Source organism: Miniopterus natalensis, chromosome 22 (genome assembly GCF_054644295.1).
Source record: "Miniopterus natalensis isolate mMinNat1 chromosome 22, mMinNat1.hap1, whole genome shotgun sequence".
NCBI lineage: Eukaryota > Metazoa > Chordata > Mammalia > Chiroptera > Miniopteridae > Miniopterus > Miniopterus natalensis.
In genome coordinates, this window is record NC_142102.1 from 4,854,345 (window position 1) to 4,875,959 (window position 21,615).

General features: G+C 51.9%; 1 protein-coding gene across 1 annotated transcript in view; it reads right to left on the reverse strand.

Moving 5' to 3' along the window:
* The window catches only part of AGBL1 (AGBL carboxypeptidase 1), a 330,831-nt gene that overhangs the window by 181,709 nt on the left and 127,507 nt on the right, over positions 1–21,615 (reverse strand). The window lies entirely within an intron of this gene.

Consider the following 21,615-nt stretch of genomic DNA (forward strand, 5'->3'; position numbering starts at 1 on the left):
TTCCCTGCTGTGAGTCCCGTCAGCCTCATCGGTCTCGGTCCCGTGGCAGGGGCAGGACAATCACACGCGTCAGCTTAGCCCTTGATGGAAGACTCCTGACCGTAATCTCAGTGGCCCTTCTCTGGGTGGCCTGGAAGGCTTTCACCAAGGTATCTATTTTTTATCATAACCAAATAACATATGAACTAATCACGAGTGTGTATTATGTGCTTTTTAGCATTTCCGCAGTTGGGCAGATCTCCTTTTTATTTTTTGTAAATCACATTATGCATCCTCTATGAAAACAGCATTAAATTTCCTAACCCCAAATGCCTCGGATCCCAATGAATGGTTTTCAAAATAGTATTTGCTTTTACAGCCATTGCTATGCAGCCTGCAAATAGCGTTTCCATGTCATAAAAACATAATATGGCTGCACAGGAATCACCGACAAATTATGGCGGAAAATTAGTCAATAAAATTTTATTATACCAGTCCTTAATGTTTTTATTAATACTGAGGAACTTAAAATTAATTTCTTTCCAGAGCAAGATTTACGGCAGGCACTCCAGACATAGAGCCGGTTAGGGCGCCTCCTAGAGGCCCCTTCCGCACGGAACTGGCTGCGCTCAGCTGGACCCTGCGTGTTAACACCGGGATCCTCCCTCAGGTAGCTACGTGTGCTTCTGTTTATACAACCTCCCCGCCATGAGCTGCTTGAGCGACGAAGGCCTGAGGAACGCAGCCGTTGTGGGGAGACCGGCTTCACTCACTCCATGATGCCCGAAGGAAACGGGTATGAAGTGGGGCCGTGTCTCAATAGCGTCAACTTACGGCCACCCGGCCACGGTTTACACGCTACAGAATTCTGTAGCTCTTTGCTCTGTACTGACTTTTTTTTTTTTTTTTACTTTGATTCAGGGACCTGTAGATGACCGCAGCGAAATCTGGCTAAACCGAAATGCACTCGCCCATTCTCGCGCTCCGCCAAGCGACAGCGTGTTAAATCCTAAGCCCTGAAGAGTCAAAGACGAACACTGGCCCTACTCCCTTGGAGTTTACCGTCGTCTCGGAAAAACCGAAATCTCCCCTAAAGGGCGGTAAACACCGAGCCAGCAGAAAGGGGCCACCCGCGCAGTTCAGCTCTGGCGCGGGCTGGGCTGTCAGAGAAAGTCCCTACGGGGAAACCACGGAATTACCGTGGCCACAGCTTTCACGTTTGTGACCCACGGATCATTATTAAAATACTTCACTAGTTCCAACATTTCAGTATCAGCAGGTAACACATACTTTATTTTTTTTAAAGAGTTTTTTAAAAATTGATTTGAGAGAGAGAAAGAGAAATGTCGATTTGCTGTTCCCCTCGTTTATGCATCGATGGCTGATTTCCGCATGTGACCTGACCAGGATCGAACCCCTGACCTTGTACTGGGACAACGACGCTCTAAGCAACGGTGCGACCGGCCAGGGCCTCCACCGCTCCTGGAGATGAGCCCCGCTGGCAACGTGAGCTCTGTGTTCCGCGTGGACACAGCCGAGCGGGAGCGAGAGGCCCTTCCTGGGACGACCTCCTCGCGGGTCCCCTCCGCCCGTCAGCGCGGCCAGCCCGGCCACGGCGGACGATTGAGTTTGGCACTTCCAGGCAAGACTTTAAATTACAGGTACAACAGACAGGGTTTGGTCAGGGAGGGGGAGCCGGGGGCAGGGGGGGGTAAACCAGACTCTGCATTAAATTTCAGATAAAGACGGAGTTTTAGAAAAAGTGCATCTCATGAGATAGCGCGTGGGGCATATTTCTGAAAACTACCTGCTGTTTATCTGGATTCAGACGTAAGTGGGCGCCCTGTGTTTCGGCCTGCTAGACCCGGAGGCCACGGGTGACTCGGGGAGCGGCGGGGGTGGAACAACTCGTTCTTGATCAGGCGGATGTTCTGAAAAGTCAGGGGAAGGGCCAGTCAAGTCCCTGACCCAGGGCGCGTTCTATTCGGCTCAGAGCCCGTGGTTAGGGGACGTCGGGAGGCGAGATCGAAGGAAGACCTTGGCTTTATTGAGCATTTTGTACCAAATCCTGAGGAGGACAGTTTAGCTGGATTAGCTCCGATTCCTCTCAGGACTCAGCGGTCACAGCAGGTCGAGGGGCCGAGACACTCAGGGCCCCACCCGCGACACCAGTCCTTAGGACCCCCGTCTCTCATTCAGCCTCTCCGAGCCTGCGTTCATGCCCACGCTCAGCGTCCCCGATGGAGCTCGTTTATAAAACAACGGAAACCGGAGCCCATCCCGTTTCCCTCTCGGCTGATAGCAACTAGTGGAAAAAGCTCGTTTCCCGATGGTTTTGATGGAAAAACCACGATGACGCCCGAAGTCCTTAGATGCAAAAGCAAAAACAAAACAAAACAATTCTGAAGGCCCCTCTGCTATTTCAAGATTTATCAAAGCAGGTGGGCTGTCTTCTGGCAGAGTTACAGAGTTTTCCTTCAGTGGGTGGGAACTCGCCGGGGCTCCCGGCCTCCAAACTCCTCTTGCGCATACAGCCAAACCCGGTCAGCGCCGTCTTTCTCAACAAGAAACACGTTCCCTCGCTGAATTCCCACCACCTTCAGCCCCAGCGGGGGGTCCCTGGATCCCCCCCCTCGTACCCACTCCTCCCGCCACCCCAGAGAGGGTAAGGCACGGCTGCCCACAGGCACGCCAGGCTCGGCACTGCGGAGGTCGGCGAGCAACGGGCCAGCAAGAGGCCTGGGAGGCAAAAAGGCTTTCACCGAGGTCGCTCGATTAGCAGAAAGCCTTCCTAATTCAGAGTTCACCCTGCCCTGCCGGGTCTCCTTTCTCCCCAGTTGCCTTCGGCAGGTTCAGACCGCTCTCAGCTCAGCTGAAATAGCGGCGGGGAGATGAAGACCATGAACGGGAGACGGATTAGAAATGTAACATGGACATCTTTTCTTGACGTGGGACTCCCAGGTGTCTGTGTGCAGATCCCGCGTTGGTAAACGACTGAAAAGTGAATTTCCTTCCCTTTCCCTTCCGCTCGTCCTAGAAATCATGAGAAAAGCCCCTGAGCTGGACAATCGGTATCTCTCCCTGCCCGGCCCAGCATTTCCCCTGAATGAGTTCACAGCAGCCCGAGGGCCTTTCAGCACGTAGAGCCCTGGCCAGTGCGGCTCCGTGGGTTGGGCATCGTCGCCTGTAACTAAAGCTCGCTGGTTCGATTCCCAGTCCGGGCACATGCCCAGGTCGCAGGCTCGATCCGGGGGTGGGGGGGGGGGACAGGAGGCAGCCGATCGATGTTTCACTCTCGCATGAATATTTCTCTCTCTCTCCCTCTAAAAAATCAATAGAAGTATTTTTTAAAAAAAGAAAACTTACTCTTGGATGCATATTTAATGTATAAGCTTCGGTAACCGTCGTGGCCGCGTGAGCAAAACTAACCCAGAACAAGAGGACGCGTAAACCCTGACGTGACGCGTCCGTTTCCTCCGTTATCCATTAAGGCTGAGCTGCAAGCCTCGGCCGGGAGGGAGCGGGGGCCGTGTAGCCAGCTTGGCGTACAACCTCGGAGGGGCCCAGGAACACTTTGGATGTCAACTGTCACCGTGGAAACGAAACAGTCCCTTCCCCTGATCGACGCCGACCTTCTCTGGTGCCAGAGGCTTCGGCAGCGGGTGGAAAAGCACAGGAGCGGGGCCACTGATGGATTGTGTTTAAGGGCATTTGATGAAAATGCTGCCTGGCCCACGACCGAGTTCATTCTTTGCGCTTAAGTGTTAGTGGGTTTGAATGTTAATTAGCCATAATGACAAGGAGTGTCTCCTTTCATGATGCTTCTAAATGTATCCAGGGGCTCACAAGCAACGGGCGTGTCCCATAAATGTAATAAGTAAATAAATCAGCAGCCGTTCATTCACGTGCGAGCAAACGGCGCCGGGGGCCTCGCCTCCCCTCCTGCTGCGTTTCGGGGACGGGCCTCTCAGCATCTCTTCACTGCATCAGTTTCACGATCTAAACAACATGCTCTACGGCTGGAAACAAGGCCAGATATGATTGAATTCGGTGTAAAGCGAGAGGGCGCGTTTTTTTTTCTCCCCCCCCCCCCCACTTTTTAGATGCAATTCGTCAAACTACTGGCCACTTAGAAATAAAGGTCAAAGAAAATAAGACTCATAAAGCCCTGCTATGGGAACGACCGGCTCCCAGGTGGTGATTAACCCAGGTGATTAGCACAGTCATCAACAAAGGTTAATTTGGTCGAGTAACTGCCTCGATGCCACTCCGTCTAAATGCCGAAATGACTAGGTGAGCTCGTGATAAAGTATTTCGGGGACAGTGGAGAGACGGGTTGAGTATGCGGACGGTCGTGAGACGCCCGTAGGATTCCTCCTACCCGCGCCCACCTTGGATGGTGGAAGACGGGCCGGGGAACCTGAAAATCTGGGCCCGTCGTTTACGGTTCAGTAAATCCTTGCCTCTCAGGGGAAAGGGCAACGCTGGGTAGCGGGAGGGAGGGAAGAGAGTCGCCCGAGAAAGATGCCCTGTGTGTCCCCTCCTCCCTCCTCCACTCAGTATTAGGTTTGGGGTTTTCCTGGTGGGCACGTTAATGAAGCCGTCAACTCTCCCGACTGAAGCTTGGAGGCGAGTGGGTGCCGTCACGGGAAGCGGGGGCTGAGGGGAGCCCTCCCGAGAAGTGGAGACTGAGGGGTACCCTCCCGAGAAGCGGAGGCTGAGGGGAGCCCTCCCGAGAAGCGGAGGCTGAGGGGAGCCCTCCCGAGAAGCGGGGGCTGAGGGGAGCCCTCCCGAGAAGCGGAGACTGAGGGGAGCCCTCCCGAGAAGCGGAGGCTGAGGGGAGCCCTCCCGAGAAGCGGGGGCTGAGGGGTGCCCTCCCGAGAAGCGGGGGCTGAGGGGTGCCCTCCCGAGAAGCGGGGGCTGAGGGGAGCCCTCCCGAGAAGCGGGGGCTGAGGGGAGCCCTCCCGGGGGGTGCCAGGGCCCACACAGCATACGCGGGCGCTCAGGCAGGACTCACCCGACCAGCCCTGCGCGGAGCGGCTCTCTCAGCGCAACGTTTCTCCAAGGACGCGAGCCACACGGAGGATCTGGCAGGGACTCATTCCCCCCCGACGGCCGCACTCCGTCTACTGTTTCCCTGGGATCCCCTCCCCCTAGAAATGCCGCCTTAACTTCCACGGAGAGCCCTGTGCAGGAGCTAAGCGAGCGCAGTTAGCAAGATGCCCTCCATCCCTGACTCGACTCAGCCAATGGCCACAAAGCAAATTGAAGGAGCTTCGTCCCCCTTCAAGGAATTCTCTCAGCCGGGTCACCTCCCCTCTACCCGGCTGCCGACCGCCGGCTTCAGCTGGGCCCACCAGGCCTCCCCTGGCTCCAGCCTCAGCCGAGCCACCCTTGGGGGTCACTCCAGGCATGAGGCCTGTCCCTGTGCTGACACGCAGGCTACGGCCACCCCCAGGGACCCGCTCCTCACTGTCCTCAAGGAGAAATTCTGTCATTTGGGGGGGGGGGGAGTGTGTGTCTGCCACTGGACTTAGGAAAAAAAATTAAACCCAAAACCCAACAGCCTTGGCTTTTATCTAAGCCTCTTTATCTCTGCTATCCTTGGTGATGACCTGATATTATTTAGGGGAACAGGCCGGTCAGAAAGAGCACAGTGCAGAAGCCGGGGGAAGAGAGTAACCACCGTGGAGACACCCGACAAGCCCCGGCTCGGGCAGGTCGACAGGTCAGCGTCAGCGGTGCTGCGTCAGGTTCACAGGATGTACCTTCAACACAGGATGTACCTTTTTACCACCTCCCTGGGTAAAAACTGAACCCCACAACCCCAGTCTAATTATGAGAAAACCATCCGACAAACCCCAATTAAGGGATGTTCTGCAAAGCATCTGACCAGGGTTCCTCAAACCACCGAGGTCACCAAAAACAGAGACAGCCCGAGACACGCACGGCCAAGCGGAAGCTAAGGAGATGCGGCCACTCGAGGTTATATGGGGTCCTGGATGGGGCCCTGGCACAAAAAACAAACCCACAGACAAAACCACCTCAGATAAAAGCTAAAGCCATCTGAGCAAAGTGTGCACTTCGGTTACTAATAGTGTATTAATACCGGCTTATCTTCACTGCAGGTCGGCACGCACGCGGCTGTTTGCCGGGAGGCTGGATGCCACAGCAGGCCGCACGCAAGCCACCGAGCTGGTTCCTCGGAAAACAAAATCCCGAGCCGGCAGCTGACGCCCAGTCCTGGGAGCTGGGGTGCCCAGAAGCACCGAGGACCCCAACTTGGGGGAAGGAGGAGGTGAGGATACGAGGTGAGTCCCTGGGTTCCAGGGCTGGCTGGCGGGAAGAGAGACTCCAGCACTCAGCCCTCGAGCTCTGGGGTCCGAAGATCAGCTGCGGGGAGGGGGAGACATGTGAGGTTATTTAAAGCTGCCATGTCGGGGCAACCTGGGGGGCATTGTGAAAGGCGGGCTCAGAAAGCCAGCTGGAAACAGGGCGGCCGGCACCAGGGCAGGTTCTGGTATAGTTACCGCCACTCAGTCCACCCACCGATGCCGTCTAAGCACATTCCGGACGGCATGTGAGGTCCAGGGCCTGGCAGACACCGACTAACCGCCCGGGATTAGCAATAAAGTAAACCAACATCGCATTAACCGAGCCTAACTGGGGTGAAGGGCAGCCTGGCTTACGGAAAGGTGTCACGTGCAGGCCCTTCACTGTCCAGCACTGAGGCGGAAGCTCGGTCGGGGGGCGGCCCTAATGCAAAGGGTGGCATCGTCTGAGTTGCCAGACTGCAAATTATAATCAGAAATGTGAGCGCTAACCGGCACCTTCCTGAGCCCCTCATGATGTGCTGGGCGCTGTGCAAAGCCGCCCGGTGTCCTTTCCGTTGACCCTCCCAGATACTGCACCATGGAGGGGTCGCTATGTTCATTTTACAAGTCGGGAGATGGGGCTCGCGGGGAAACGGACACTCTCAGATTCCAAGTCAGGCTCTACGCTCTCCTGGCATCGCCCCAGGCCCAGCCCTGGAAAGTGGGTTCATAGTGGGGGTCTCACATCCAGTTAGCTAATTAATAAAGTCATTGTTTGTGAGCAAGTGGTCCCATTCGAGTGCTGATGATTTAAACACGTGGAGCACCTCTACGCAGAGTTGTCGCTATGCCCCGGGACTCTGGAGTCAGACAGACCAGGTTCAAGTCCCAGCTCTGCCACTTGGTAGCTGTGTGACCTTGGGTAAGTTACTTGACCTCTCTGAGTCTCGGTTTCCTTACCTGCATGTGGGATGTTTATATTACCTTGCCCATAGGGCTGTCACAAGAACTGAAGAGAATTTTGTAATATTAAGTGCAAAGCACCTTTCCTGTCACAGAGAAGCCACCCATGTTAAGAATCCTTTTTAAAAAAACATACAACATAAAATTAAACTATAATCCAACCGTGCTTCCTCACACGTCCTATGAAGGCTCTGTTCAAAGTCCAGCTTAAAACCCTAACCGCCACCTGTAAGCTGTGGTGCTTGTGCTGCTCCTCGGAAGCACAGTTAATCTTTTGTGTGCCTCTTCTTTGCTTCCACAACCACTTACGATACATCTGTTAAAACAGGCATTGCCCGGCCCGTGTGGCTCAGAGGTTGAGCATCGACCTAGGACCCAGGAGGTCACAGTTTGATTCCCGGTCAGGGCACAGGCCCGGGTGCAGGCCTGATCCTCGGCAGGGGCCGTGCAGGAGGCAGCCGATCAATGGCTCTCTCATCATTGATGTTTCTCTCTCCCTCCCTCCCTCTCCTTCCTCTCTCTGACATCAATAAAGATATATTTTAAAAAAATAAAATTAAAAATAAAATATGCATCATCGGTGCAGTGATGAGTTCCTCTGGGTCTGTCTCTCAAGCCTGACTGTGTGTTTTTTAGGACAAGGTTATTGTCTCGGCTTCCCGGAGACTTAGAAGAGCATTTGGCAAAACAACCAAATATATTTCTTCTGTCACCGAATCCTGCCTTGAGGTGCTGAGCAAATCCCTTGTTAAGAAAAATCCCGTGTATTACAACTCAAACGTGCGCACTGAAATAAAGACTTGCATTTTGAAGGTATTTTCCCAAAGTCCAATAGCATTAACATTATGCTTCGGTTTGCAGTGCCTTGGAAATTCAAAATGGGAGAAGTCAGAGCAGACACTATTCCCAAGAACAACTGCCGGGTGGAACTAGGATCGATTTCATTGTCTCGATCTCCCAGGAGAGCGGCCTCAACCTCGGTTACTGATGGTCAAAGCGCGGACGCAACGCCGGGCCGGGGCGGGCAAGACAAAAGACTACTCATCAAAGCCTGGGGGAGGGTGCTATCTGCTGCAACACGGATTTTTCTCAGTTTCCTTCTTATTTATGTGTCTGGCTAACTTGGCATTACACCCAGCGAAGCTCACGGGCGATGGTAAGGGCGTCTGATTACGCAAACAGCGTGTGCCGTGAGGGATTCATTTGCCTGAAATAAAATGACAAAGGGAGACATGGTTCAAGGTCGCACTCACCTACACAGTGAGAACCGAGCCTGAAAGGACAGGGCCGTGAGGACCGGGGATGGGAGACCTCTGACGCCGACTCCTCGGAGAGGAACTGAAGTTATGGTCTCGGGCAGCGTTTGTTCAACGCTCGGCTGTGGCCCGATCTGTCAGATTTACATTGCGGGCCTGCCGGGCCCGGCTATAATTCTACACTTGATAGTGTGGCTGACACTCTATTATGCTCGACGCATTTTTTACAAACTTTTACTTTCAAAGAAAAATCACAGCTTTCTGATTCCTTCCTATTTATCATACATGTGCTGCAAAGGAGGAGTTTTAGAGGTGTTTTATTTTTTATTCCCCCCACCCAAGTTCAACGCGGTAGAATAGACCACTCCCTGTAGCTTTGTTACAAGGCTGGCCCTGCAGACGGGCAGAGGCTGAGCTCCCCGTTGGATACCTTTTAAGCCACGACCTACAGATACAAATACATGTTTCCCCATGGTCTTGAAATGCAAGCGAAAGCCCCCAGCGGAGAGTGCACCCCGCATTCTACTCCGGACCTAAGGTTCTCATGACCCAGTGTCCCAGGGGACAGGAGCCCTTGGCCTGTGCGAGGGGACGCTGCAGAGCAAGGACCCTGTCTGCGGGCTGCCGTAACCCTCTACGACACCGTAAGCCATCGCTTCCCTCCTGTGACTGTTGGGTTTCTCCAGCTTCACTGGCCCACAGCAGTGCCCTCGAAGAGACCACCTGCCTCCGCTGTCTTACACCGAGCAACCGGGGACTCCTGGAAGATGAACCTCTCGGTTACTTTTTCCTCTCAGTGACAGCTGAGAACACGAGCCTCCAAAAGAGCCCAAATTATTTAATCTCAAGGCGAGAAAGGCTTTAGTCCATCCCTCACTCATGGCAGGCAAGAGATAGATTGTTTCTAACTGTAGCAGTTAAAGACTGAAGCGCACAGAGAACACAGAAAAGAGACAATGTCAACGGCAGATTTGATTCTGACCTTCCCCAGAGTGTTTCTCTTTAATGTGTTTCCCCTTATTTTAGGTACTTAATTGCACTGTAACAGACACAGTTCCCCAAGCCAAGATACTGTTGCTGGCTCCTAAAAAACGCCAGGAGTCACCGCTTTGTCCCACTCTCTATCGGCTTTCTACCCAAAGGTGCCCTTGAGGGAAGCTCCAGATGTCCAGCGCTTTAAGCGGATTTGCATGAAACTCTACCTTCACGTTGGCTCGGTTTCTCAGATCCCCTCCCTTTTAATGAGCTTATTTAAGATCTTTTTTTGTGCAGGTAGCATTGAAAAGGATTCTGGACTTGGGAGCAAGCCATCCGCTGGCTAAAGGCAACAAGCGCTCTCTGAATCCCAGCTCCATCATCCTCGCGACAGGGCAGAGCTCCCTGGAGTATGTAAGAGTCCTCCTTGCTTGTACGTTGCTTCTCTCTACAAGGTCGGGAACAAGAGAGGAAAAGAGAGAAGGTCTTTGTCTTTAGGCCTTGCCAACTTCTGTTACGACGTTCAGCGCATTTGGATCCCGAGGAAAGTTTGGGAACGTGCGTTTCGATTCCCGGGGAAGACACAGCTGGGAATGAGTCCAGTCAGTTGCAGAAACTGCCAACGCCGAAGCCGAGGCCTAGTAAGTTGTGGCTCCGTTAATCCCGTTTAGGGGCCCACATGACATGTCACTCACACGTTTGGAACTAAAAGGGTATCCGACTGAATGATGACACCGGGAAGCCAGATGTGAGCTGGGATTGTTCCGTGAAAACTGGCCAAGATTGTCAGAGTCATACTGGATGGTCCCTCTTGTGAAAAGCCGGCAGGTGTTTTCTTAAAACCATGCACAAAAATCGCAGAGCACTTTTTTTATGATTAATTACGGTTCTAAATGCTTAATATAGACCGAAAGAAATAAAACAACATAAAAGACGCTAAATGGCAGTGTAAAGCTGGAAATGTCATTCAGGACTCTGGAGATGGCCTCGCTTCAGACTCAGAAATATTGCCTAATTAACGACATCCGGTATGTACCAAAATATCTCATGACAGGCACCAATATTCGTCCCTAGGCAATTTCTGTTTCTTGGTTATGGATATTACAAAAAGGTCTAGCACATTTGTCATCGCCCTTATAAAATGAAACTTCTATCATTTCATTCCGTGAGCTGTTCCTCTTTTATTTCCCCGTCTCACGGAAAATATTCCTACGCAGTCCGAGAATGATTTATCACTCAAAAGCAAAGGAACTCCGTGACAAAGCGTGGAGCACATTTCTTTCCTCCAATGATCACCGTTTGACTCAAGAGAAATAAAAAAAAAAGAGAGAGTATATAACAAAACAGACAAAATAAATAACCAGGTAGCCCTTCTTGGCAGCGTCAGCCCGGGATCCGCAGATTGAGCTCCCGGGGCCGTGGCCGCGGCCGCCTTCCAGGGGCTGCGTGTACCGGGAACTGGCCGCTGCGCCGCTCGCTCCGCGCACCGCGGTTAAGGCTGCAGCGGTCAGCGGGCCCCGGCGGGCGGAGGGCACTGTGACCTCACGGGGCCTTTCGACTAGGACCGAGGGCACGTCGACAGTGGTGTTCATGTGTGAATGACCCCACACGAGGAACCGCATGCAATTCAGTTTGAGCTCACTTAAGCAAACGGCTGTGATCGATCGATAGATGGGGATAGGATATGTATATAGATAGATGTACTATAATATACACGGTGGGGCAAAAGTAGGTTTGTAGTTGTGAGTACACAAGACAGATTTTGTGAATGTATTATTTACAAATTATTTTATTATTTTCCATATGAACAATTGTAAACCTACTTTACCACCCTGTACATGTATTATATATACTATATATTATATATACATTGTATATAACATGTAATAATATATTTATACATATGATGTATACATTAATGTTATTATGTAGCATAAAGTATTACATGGTATATATATCATATATATAACATAGTGTTATATATGACATGAAATTGTTATACATTATGTTATTATGTTATACATTACATGGAATGGATATTTAGTATACAGTAATATAATTCTCCAACTGGGATGACCTTTCGTCCTGCCTTATAAGGGACAGGTGAGCCCTGACCGGGGAGCCTTTCCTTGCCCTGGGTCTGTCCGAACCTCCTCCTCTGGTGAAGGCGCAGCTGGCTCCAGGTTGCCCACTAACCATTCCTGTGCCCCGTGCTGACTCGCGCCACACCTGCCCCGTGAGGGCTTCGACATTTGTTTCAGGGAACTCTTGGGCTTTCTGTTTACAAATCTTCAGTGTTAAAGCCTTAAGTACAGTGACTCGCTTTACTCTGCTGGTTCCGTTTCTGCCACAGGTTCTGCAGTACAGATGTGGCCAGGCTCGTCTCCAGTGGACGCTTTGAAAAAAGGCTGGCTCCTTCTCACTTGGAGATGGCTTCCTCCTGTTTCTTTCAGTGAAGTTCTTTCCATATGTATTATTTTTACGTTTGCTTCCTCTCCCTGCCCCTCCCTCTCCCCCTCCACACATATACCCACACTCACAGCCTCTCCCCCAATCTCCTGACAGTGTGATCGTAAGAAAAATTATGTAACAGGAGCCTTCCCTTGGCCTATTTTCAGAATATCTAGCATATGAAAAATAGACACTCCTGCCCAGTCAGTGGTTGAGCATCGACCTATGAACCAGAAGGTCACAGTTCGATTCCCAGTCAGGGCACAGGCCTGGGTTTCAGGCTGGATCCCCAGCAGGGGGCGCGCAGGAGGCGGCCGATCCACGACTCTCTCCTCACTGATGTTTCTCTCTCTCCCTCCCTCTCCTTCCTCTCTCTGAAATCAATAAAAATGTATTTTAAAAAAATACAGACTTCTTAACGCCCGGCCGGGCGTGGCTCAGCGGTTGAGCGTCAACCTAGGATCCAGGCGATTGGGGTTCGATTCCTGGTCAGGGCACATGCCCGGGTTGCAGGCTGTAGCCGATCAATGACTCTCTCATCATTGATGTTTCTATCTCTCTCTCTCCCTCTCCTTTCCTCTCTCTGAAATCAATAAAGATATATATTTTTTTTAATTAAAAAAAAAATTAAATAAATAAAAAAATACAGACTTCTTAACCAATGTCATACCAATAAATTCAATTAAAAACAAATACAGACTCTTTGGCCCCACCTCCCCCCCCCCCAAATCACAAGTCAGAATCTCTAAGGGGCAGGGGGAGGGGAGCCTGGATTCTATACTTTTAGCCAGTTCTTCAGAGCTTCCTGATGATCAACCGTATTTGAAAATCACTGATATAAATTACCCGAATTTTAATTGGAGAAGCAAATGCTCTGTGTAGAAAAGGTTTCTCACATTATGCAAGAATCATTGATTTTAAATTGCTTCCCAAGTAATATTCGCAGCCTGGAACTTTGCTCTTCGACGCCTCCATGCCTGCCACACGTGGACAACGTTTTCACATGAGTTAGTGCCTAAGAGACGCAGGACACAGCTTTGTAACGTGTCACACCATCAGAAAATGCTCAGATAATCTTGACAGTCTGCGGCCCGATCGTATCCGAGAGAGAACTCTCCTGGACCCCACGAGCATTAAGTCAGGAGAGGTAAAATAATTTGGATTAGTGTCACAAAGGATTTTCTAGATTGAGGTGCCCGAAGCCACAATCATTTCTGACGCACCTGTAGCGTGTCAGTCGGTGAACCAAGGTTACGAGAACTGCAGCTCTCACTCTCCTCGACTAAATCGCCCCGCTCGGCAAGCGTGGGGAACGATCCGCTCTGGGAACATGGGCGACTGAGACCTGCCAGCGCCCCGGGAGGACGGGCGCCTCCAGACGTTCGAGCCGCCCTAGGTCAGGAGCCGCGGTTCCCGCTTCGCCCTTAGGCTCTGAGCTCTGTCTGGTACAGGGTCGCTGATGGACAGAGAGCTCTGAACAAGCCTGGGGATGAACAGAGGGCCCCTCCACTTCTGAAATGAGAAAACGGCAGGTGAAATCAGTGCGCCCGACACCCGTCTTCAGCGCGATCCGGGAACGTATTAACAGGGACGTTGGTGGCCCCTGGGGAAGCAAGCAGGAATCGTAGACAATGATGTCGTGAGTCGTTCCAGCTGTGCCAGCCCGACTCCATTTCACACGCTGACAGGTTGTTAGACAGGGAGACAGGGTCGGACAGGCCTTCAGTGAGGAATCTGCGGGTCTCACGAGACACCCTTGTGTGTTATATAAAGATGGGCTCAGCGGCAGGCCTAGGAGAGGCAAGAAAGTGGTGGAACGATCCTAACCACATGGACCTGTGACGACGTTGGCGGTAGGTGTTCCAGGATATTGGTTCCCTCAAGTTCAACAAAGGTGCCAATGAGACGGTGAGAAGACACGGGAAGGCTCCGTGTGAATTTGGGGAGAGCCCCGTGAAATGGGTGGCAGATTCAAACTCCAAAGTAGCCTCACAAGAATGGAATCCCTGCCCGGCCGGGCGTGGCTCAGCGGTTGGGCGTCGACCTAGGATCCAGGCGATCGGGGTTCGATTCCCGGTTGGGGCACAGGCCCGGGTTGTGGGCTCGATCAATGACTCTCTCATCATTGATGTTTCTAGCTCTCTCTCTCCCTCGCCTTTCCTCTCTCTGAAATCAATAAAGATATATTTTTTAAAAAAAAGAATGGAATCCAATCAGATGGAATCGGGATGCGCGTGAGTTCAAGCGCTCGGTCCGTCCGGATTATAACTGCACACGACACAGCGGGAAATATTCGTGCTCACAGCAGTAAGAACGAGAGTGAACTCGGGGACTTTAATCGACGCTAGACCGAAAACGAGCTAGCAATGTGATTGGGCCACCAAAAGAGCATGAGACATCATGCTTCGGGCTTCAGGAGCAGCCGGTGGGTTTTCAGAACGATAAAGGTGGTCACCTGGGAATCCCACCTGCCTGGGGACCCAGATATCCCTGGGCCCCAGGCCCGTGCGTTTCTTCTGTAGGAAGCTGCCTCGCCTCCTGACCGCGACCGTCCCACCCAGTCTCTGCTCCTGGATGAATCTTCCTTCAGCTCAGCGTCGGTGCACAAGAAGCCGCCCTCGGCCCGCTTCCACCTCTGTGCTGTTCACAGCCTGCTCTGTTCATTATTACGGCCACGGGGCGACCAGGCGCTCTCACCACAGGCTCAGTGAACTTTTACCCACGAGCGAGGTACCTCAGAGAGTAATCAGGACGGAGGAAGAATCTAAAAACACATCACAAGTGGTTGAAGGAGCCCGAGATGCTTTACCCTGAGCAAGGAAGGGTCTTGGCCATGAAATGAGAGCCGTCTTGGATTATGCAAAGGTCCAAAGAGCAGGGGTTTAATTTATTCTTCCTGGCATCAAGGGTAGAAGTTTCAAGGAGAGAGATTTTAGCAGTAGTTGCAGAGAGGACATCCTAACAGGACTATCAGCCGTGGAAAATTTTCCCATGAGAGAAAGTAAATTCGCCCACTACGGATACGCCAAAGCAAAGGCTGTTTGGCTACGTCGCTTGGGTGCCGTCAAGAGATTTCAAGCACAGGGCGGGAAGCTGGACTAAACGCGAAGCTCCCAGAGATTCCCTGGTTGTATAATCGAGCCAGGGAAATGCATTTGTCTATAGCTCCCCGATCTTCCTCTGTGGAAGAATCCAGGAGGGAGAAAGCATTTGTCCAAGAGAAACTGCATCCTCGGAAGCACCACCGGCGCGGAGCAGCCCGCTGTCTTCCATCTCGTCTCGGCTGCAGAACCCTGCAAACATTTGTAAGTAGCATCAGCCCTCCAAGCTCATTTCTTTATCTGAACAATGAAATACTGGCTTGAACCAAATAATTCTGAATACTCTTCCTGATACATAATCTATTTAATGCTATGCAATGCATTTAAATGATCTACCCAAGGAAAATAAGTTGTTTTCGAGAGGATATTTATTACATTACATGCATTATATGCTCAGCCTCTCGGGGGCCAAATCCGCCGAGTTAGAACATCCAATAACTCAGTGTCAGGATGGCCCGATTAATAGCTTGATGTTGAATTACATTTTCCAAAAAAAAAAAAAGTCTTCCCCATATTAGATCAGATGGATTTCAATGGCCTTGATTACAGTGGAAGAGTCTTGCTGTCTGAACATCCAGAATTACGGCTACAAATGACGGGCATTAATGAGCCGCAGTCTCCGCCTGGAGCGAGGCCCAGTCTCATCAGGACGCACAAACACCCGAGTCCTTCACCCTCACACTGGAAGCACAGCCTCAGCTTTGGACGTTCACGCGGCACTTAGAACAGGGTCTCGGCTCATCGAGCATCCACTCTCCTGACATCATTTCGGGACAGGCCATCTCTTCCACGGACACGGTTCTTTGCAGAGCAACATTCGCCATCAAGTTCCCAGTCTGCTGGCACTGACCTAGTCGTCTCTATTCAACTTGCATCTTGGCCTGAGGCAATTTTGTTTTCTATTTTTATTTCTTTTTTATTTTTATTGCTGACACTATGACAGATGTCTCCCATTTCCCTCCATTTCTCCCCTTTCGGGGGCCTGGCCTCTTAATTCAGCTCTCACACTGTGAGGATTTGAACACCTATTAAAGCTTACCAGCATCCTTTTACTCTCCTATAAAGAGAAGGCGGGGCTGGATCTGTCGAAACGCTAACATTACAGGATTCTATTAACCTCCGACGTGATGTGCAAGGTCGTGGCACCTGGGGAGGTGCTCCCCACACACCTGGATTCTGTTCCCCCTTCACTCAACCCTCCCCTGTGTCCTTAGACACTTATTTTGCCCGTAACACACTAGTTTCCTCCCGAGTAGAGTCGTATTCGTTCTTACCACAGAGGGCTGCTGTGGGGACCAAAAGGCACAATGCGTATAACATGCTCAGCACTGTCGGGCACACGCTAAATAAGTGATGTTTGTCACTGACGTTGGCTGTGACTGTGGAGATGGAGGAGACGGCGAGGGTTGGGAGAGGAGGTGGTGTAACATCCGCTTAGACTGTGCACTTGCCCCACATCTCCGACGTGTGGGTGACAAAGAGCAGTCGGCCAGAATAAAGCTGGAAGAGCACGTGCCCCCGTGATGAATTCACGCATGCGCTCGGCGCTGTGACGATGGTGTTTAAAAGGGCCCTGGGAGGCGCGGTGAAGCTGCTACGCCGGGCGGCACCCGCCTTCCACACCCAAGAGTCACTCGAAGGAAATTAAAGAAACCAAACAGTGTCAATTATACCATAATTTTAAAATAACCACATGATGGGACGAAACGGGGACCGTCCATGGTTTACGTTAAAGAAGAGAGGTTACTCAAGTACCGAAAGGACTTGGACAGGTGGCTATATATGATTAAAATAATAGTCATAATCAGCCCCAGCCGGCCTGGCTCAGTGGCTCCAGTGTCAGCCCGAGGACTGAAGGGTCCTGGGTTCAATTCCAGCCTCGGCTGCAGCTCAATCACAGGCCCGGTCGGGCCACGTATGGGAGGCAACCAGTGTGTCTCCCTCACAAGGACGTTCCCCCCCCTCCCCTTCCACTCTCCCTGAAAAGCAATGGAAAAGATGTCCTTGGGTGAAAATTAAAAACAATAATAAGAGTCAAAATGAATGAACAGAGATAACCGTTCCCCGTTCCCGCTGTGGACCATACAAGAGCAAATGGGCACGAACTGCTCTCAGACAGAATGAGACGGCCGGACGGACAGAAGGGAAAACACGGCGGCTCTGGTGGTTACCAGCATGTCGTGCTAAGCACTGCGCTGCGGACTCTCCTTGGAGATTCGCCGACGACACGGTGAACACCCGTCTGTTCCACGGTTAAGGGGAAGATTATCCGCAGCCAGAGGGAAAGACGCCAAGTAATTCTTTGCAGTTCCCAGGCCCTGGTGATTATACAACTTAACACGCTAAGTGCTGCTGTTCCCAGCACAGGGCTGCTGACAAGGAAACTTCTCAAGGGATTCCTGGGGCCAAATTTCCCCTTTGAAGACCCAAAGCGTAAGTGGCCGGGGCGGGTGTATTCAAAGAGCAGCCACAGCGCTGTCTAATTAGACACCATCTCCTCCGCGAGGCATCACCGGAGCAGGGAGGCCGCTGCTGGTAAATTAAGTTTTAAAAATCCTGCTGCAATCACTCCCCTGACGTGCCCCCTTCCTCAGGCTCCGCTCTCGGTTATTTTTTTATTTATTGTAATTACTTTAGTAATAAGGTTTGTTTTCTTGTTTTATATACGTTGCTGTGCAGAGGAACAAAAAAAAAAATAAAAACCAAAAAGAGTTATGTTTCTTATTTATCTCCTTGGCTGTTATTGGGCCGCGGGGAGGGGTGGGGAGCAGGGAGAAGCTGTAAATAGAAAAGCAAGTGTTTCCTGCAGGGTGAAGATGAATAGGAGGGGCCAGCGAAGGGACACGGCTAATAACTCAGAAGAGCTAGGTGACTCCCCGAGACAAATAACCACGGGAGAGGGGGTCTGGGAGTCAGGGCGGGAGGGTGGGTGGCCATCATCTGTGCAGCCTCTGACCTTCCTGTTTATAAACCGGCAGAAAGAGAGAGCAAAAGCCGCCGGGCAAGTCCCCGGGCCGCCCTGGAGGAGCGATTCCTTCTGGCTCCTGAGGGGGGCGCACTTTCCAAAGAAGCCCGGCCTCTGGGGGTGAGGGGACAGCAGGGCTGTGAGGCGAGGGGGTCCCCCAGGGAGGCAGTCCCTAGGCTGGGAGGACAGCCACCACCAACCACAGGCACTGCCCGCTACAGACCCCCCGAAACGCGCCAGGAGACGCCCTGAGAGAAGCTGAAGCTGGGTACAGGCTGGCCGCTGAAAGACAGGAAGCCAGGGTTTTGTTCATTCCTATGGGGCAACTTAATCCACTTTAAGAGCAAGCAGAGGAGGGGGAAAGGCATTCGCTGAATTCCTCCAGTTCCAGGTTTTCTCTGCCGCTGTGGATTTTATATATTTTTTCAGTCCTTTGCCCACTCTGTAATTTTTAAATCATAAGGTCACAAGGTCAACCAAAGCTTTAGTAAGATGTAGACAGAAATCATAAGTTGTAATATATAAGGTAAGATGCATTTTAGTTATCTATGTTATATGTAGCTAGATACCAATATGTAACAAATATAATTATGCACATAGCCCGGCTGGGCGTGGCTCAGCGGCTGAGCATGGACCTAGGATCCAGGCGATCGCCGTTCGATTCCCGGTCAGGGCACAGGCCCGGGGTGCGGGCTCAATCCCCAGCTGGGGGTGTCCAGTGATGACTTTCTCATCATTGATGTTTCTACCTCTCTCTTGCGCTCTCCCTTCCTCTCTCTGAAATCAATAAAGATATATTTTTTAATTATGCATATGTATATATATATATATAATAAAGGCGCCTTCCTCAACTCTGAGCTTGTCCCTCCCTCTGCAGCTTTCCTATGGCCCCTGCCACACCGTATCCTTGGTCTCTTTGCAAAACTGAGAACTAAAAGCGAGCAGCAGACCCTCGAGCCTGGCCGGGCGCAGCCTGAGAAGAGCTTTGCCTGGTGAATGTGCACTGAAATGCGCCAGAACGATTCCTGAGGGACCCCTACTCTTTCGCTTTCTCACAGGCCTCGGCGGTTTCACCGCACAGCGCTATTTGGCCACGACCCAGTCAGGCGAGGCGCAGCGGCGAGGGGCTCACCAGCCCCTTAACGAGTTGGAAAAGCAGGAGCGGAGCGGTTAAGCGACGTTTCCACAGCCACGTGGCCGGAAAGAGGCTGAGTTTGCCCGGAGCTCAGATCTTCTGACTCCCCAGATGGAAAACGAGAGGGCCGGGCCCATGAAGGAACAACACACACCGGTTCCTTTGAGAAAGGCAGCGAGACCTTATCACAGCTCCCACAGCAGGGCACAGGCGCCCCCTCTTCTGTCTCAAAAGCGGAGCCCCCCGAGAGTCAATGACGAAAGGGAAAGCACCCCGTGTCGGCGGGGCCGCGCTCCCCATTTGTGGGTGCAGATTGCATGTCGCTGAGGGAGCCTTTGCAACACGGGCCCCTGGCTACATTGTAGATGCTCCCGAACCGAGAAGCAACATGTGTATATTATACCCAAGGGTTTGCTCTGCGAAGACACCTGAGGGTCTATTAAAAGACAGTGTCAGGAGTGAGAAAAGAGCTGTGGAAAGGGGAAACTGAGAAACTGAGAGAGACGCTTGTCTACCTCGGCTCCCGCCCGCGGGGAAGGGCTGGGGAAACACCGAGCGCAGGCAGATCGCCAAAGTCGCCGGGCCAGCCAGGGAACCGAGCATTTCACAAAACAAACGCGTTTCCCCAAGAGCCTCAGCCTCGGCTTGATCAATGATTCTGCAACATTGAATCATTTTTAATTTAATGCTTCTGGGAAGTGGGGGAGGGGGGGACCCATCAACTGCAGCCACAGTTGGCAAGAGCTGGGATTAGCATTTGGCAGCATTTATTCTCATTGCTGTTTACGATGGCATAAATTAGGTTTATGCTGATATAATTAATAACCCTAAATTTAGGAATAATAAATAGCAGTGTTTATTCGGAACCGCAGCGTCTGAGCAAGGCAGCTGGAGCGCTCAGGCTCCCGACCGCGAGCGTGCCGGCCGTGGCGGGAGCGGGGTGAGCGCAGGGAGCCCCCGGGAACAGGCGCCCGGGACGCTGGGCCCCGCACTGCGCGTCGTTTACCACAGTGCAAACGATTCAGCAGCAGGACCCGGAGAGTTCCCAGAGCAAGTAACTCTCACTTTGACCTCTACGAGCGAGTTCGTCTGCAAGACTGAGCGGGCCTGCGTTTCTCACCAGAACCGGACCCTCCAGGGTTCTCGGGGCCCGGCCTACGGTCGCCCCCTGGTCCAGGGGAGACCGTCCAAGACCCAGTGGGTGCCTGAAACCTCGGGTTTACCGAACCCTCTAACCCTATATACACTATGTTTTTTCCTCTGCATAGGTTCCTATGATAAAGTTTAATTTATCAATTAGACACAGTAAGAGATTCACAACAATAACTAATAATAAAATGAAACAATTATAATAAAAGTGAGGTGAATGTGCTCTGTCTCTCTCTCTCTCTCTCTCTCAAAATGTCTTAATTTACTGGACTCACCCTTCTCGTGAGGCTGTGAGGCGATGAAACGCCGCCGGGACGGGAGGAAGCGAGGTGCCCGACGCGGGCACCGTGAGGTCGCCTCAGGGCACCGTGACCTTCTCACGACACTGACACGCACCCGATGGCTCCCCTCTGTCGCATCCGAGTTGCCAGCAGCCCTCCTCCTGCACTTTGAGGCCACTATTAAGTAAAACAAGGGTGGCTCGGACACCAGCTCTGTGGCACCGTGACAGTCGCCCTGAGGACCAAGGTGGCCACTGCGTGACCCTCGGCAGCGGCGAGCAGGCAAATGGAAGATTCACGTCCCGGCCGCGCGACACTCATCACAGCAAAACCCCAGATAACTGAGGACCGCTCTCTGTACAGATGCTGTGTCTTGTTTTTAAATTTTTTTTTTTTCCAGTTACAGTTCACACTCACCATTATTTTGGGTTAGTTTCAGGTGTCATGTTCCTTTTGGATCTCTGGCCCCTCACAGCTGAAGGAAATAACCAGAGAAAAGAGCAGGACTCTCCGCCCGCTTACGGCGCACAGTAGAGAATTACTTAATTATGACCCAGCCACACGATGAGACTGCTCTTCATAATGCTATCGATATTCTTTGCCATAGGAAGATGCCGTGAGCTTATGAACTATGCTACAGAGTGTATTATCCTACAGAAGTTAAAATAGGTGCGTACATAGAGATGTATTTAAAGAAATAGCTGGTCTACCCGAAGCTGTCGATTCACAAGCATGTGGATCCTTTCCGACTTGCTAATGGCGTCTGTCTCTGGGCAGCCTGGTCCAGGAAAGGCCTCCACGTCCCCGAATTCCAGAGGCACCGTGCAATCACCGCAGGCTATAATGGGAACAGCGTCCCCTGCAGAAACGCAAGGCGGTGGCCCTGAACGTGGGTGCTTTCTACAGTAATGATTCCACCACCACCATCACCACCACCCCCGCTGGAAGCAATAAAACCATTTTATTTTCTGAAAGCAGAGAAGTCGCAAAGACGCAGCAGCAATCCCGAAGCTAGTGTGTGTCGGGCGCTCGGCAAGTGGACCGTT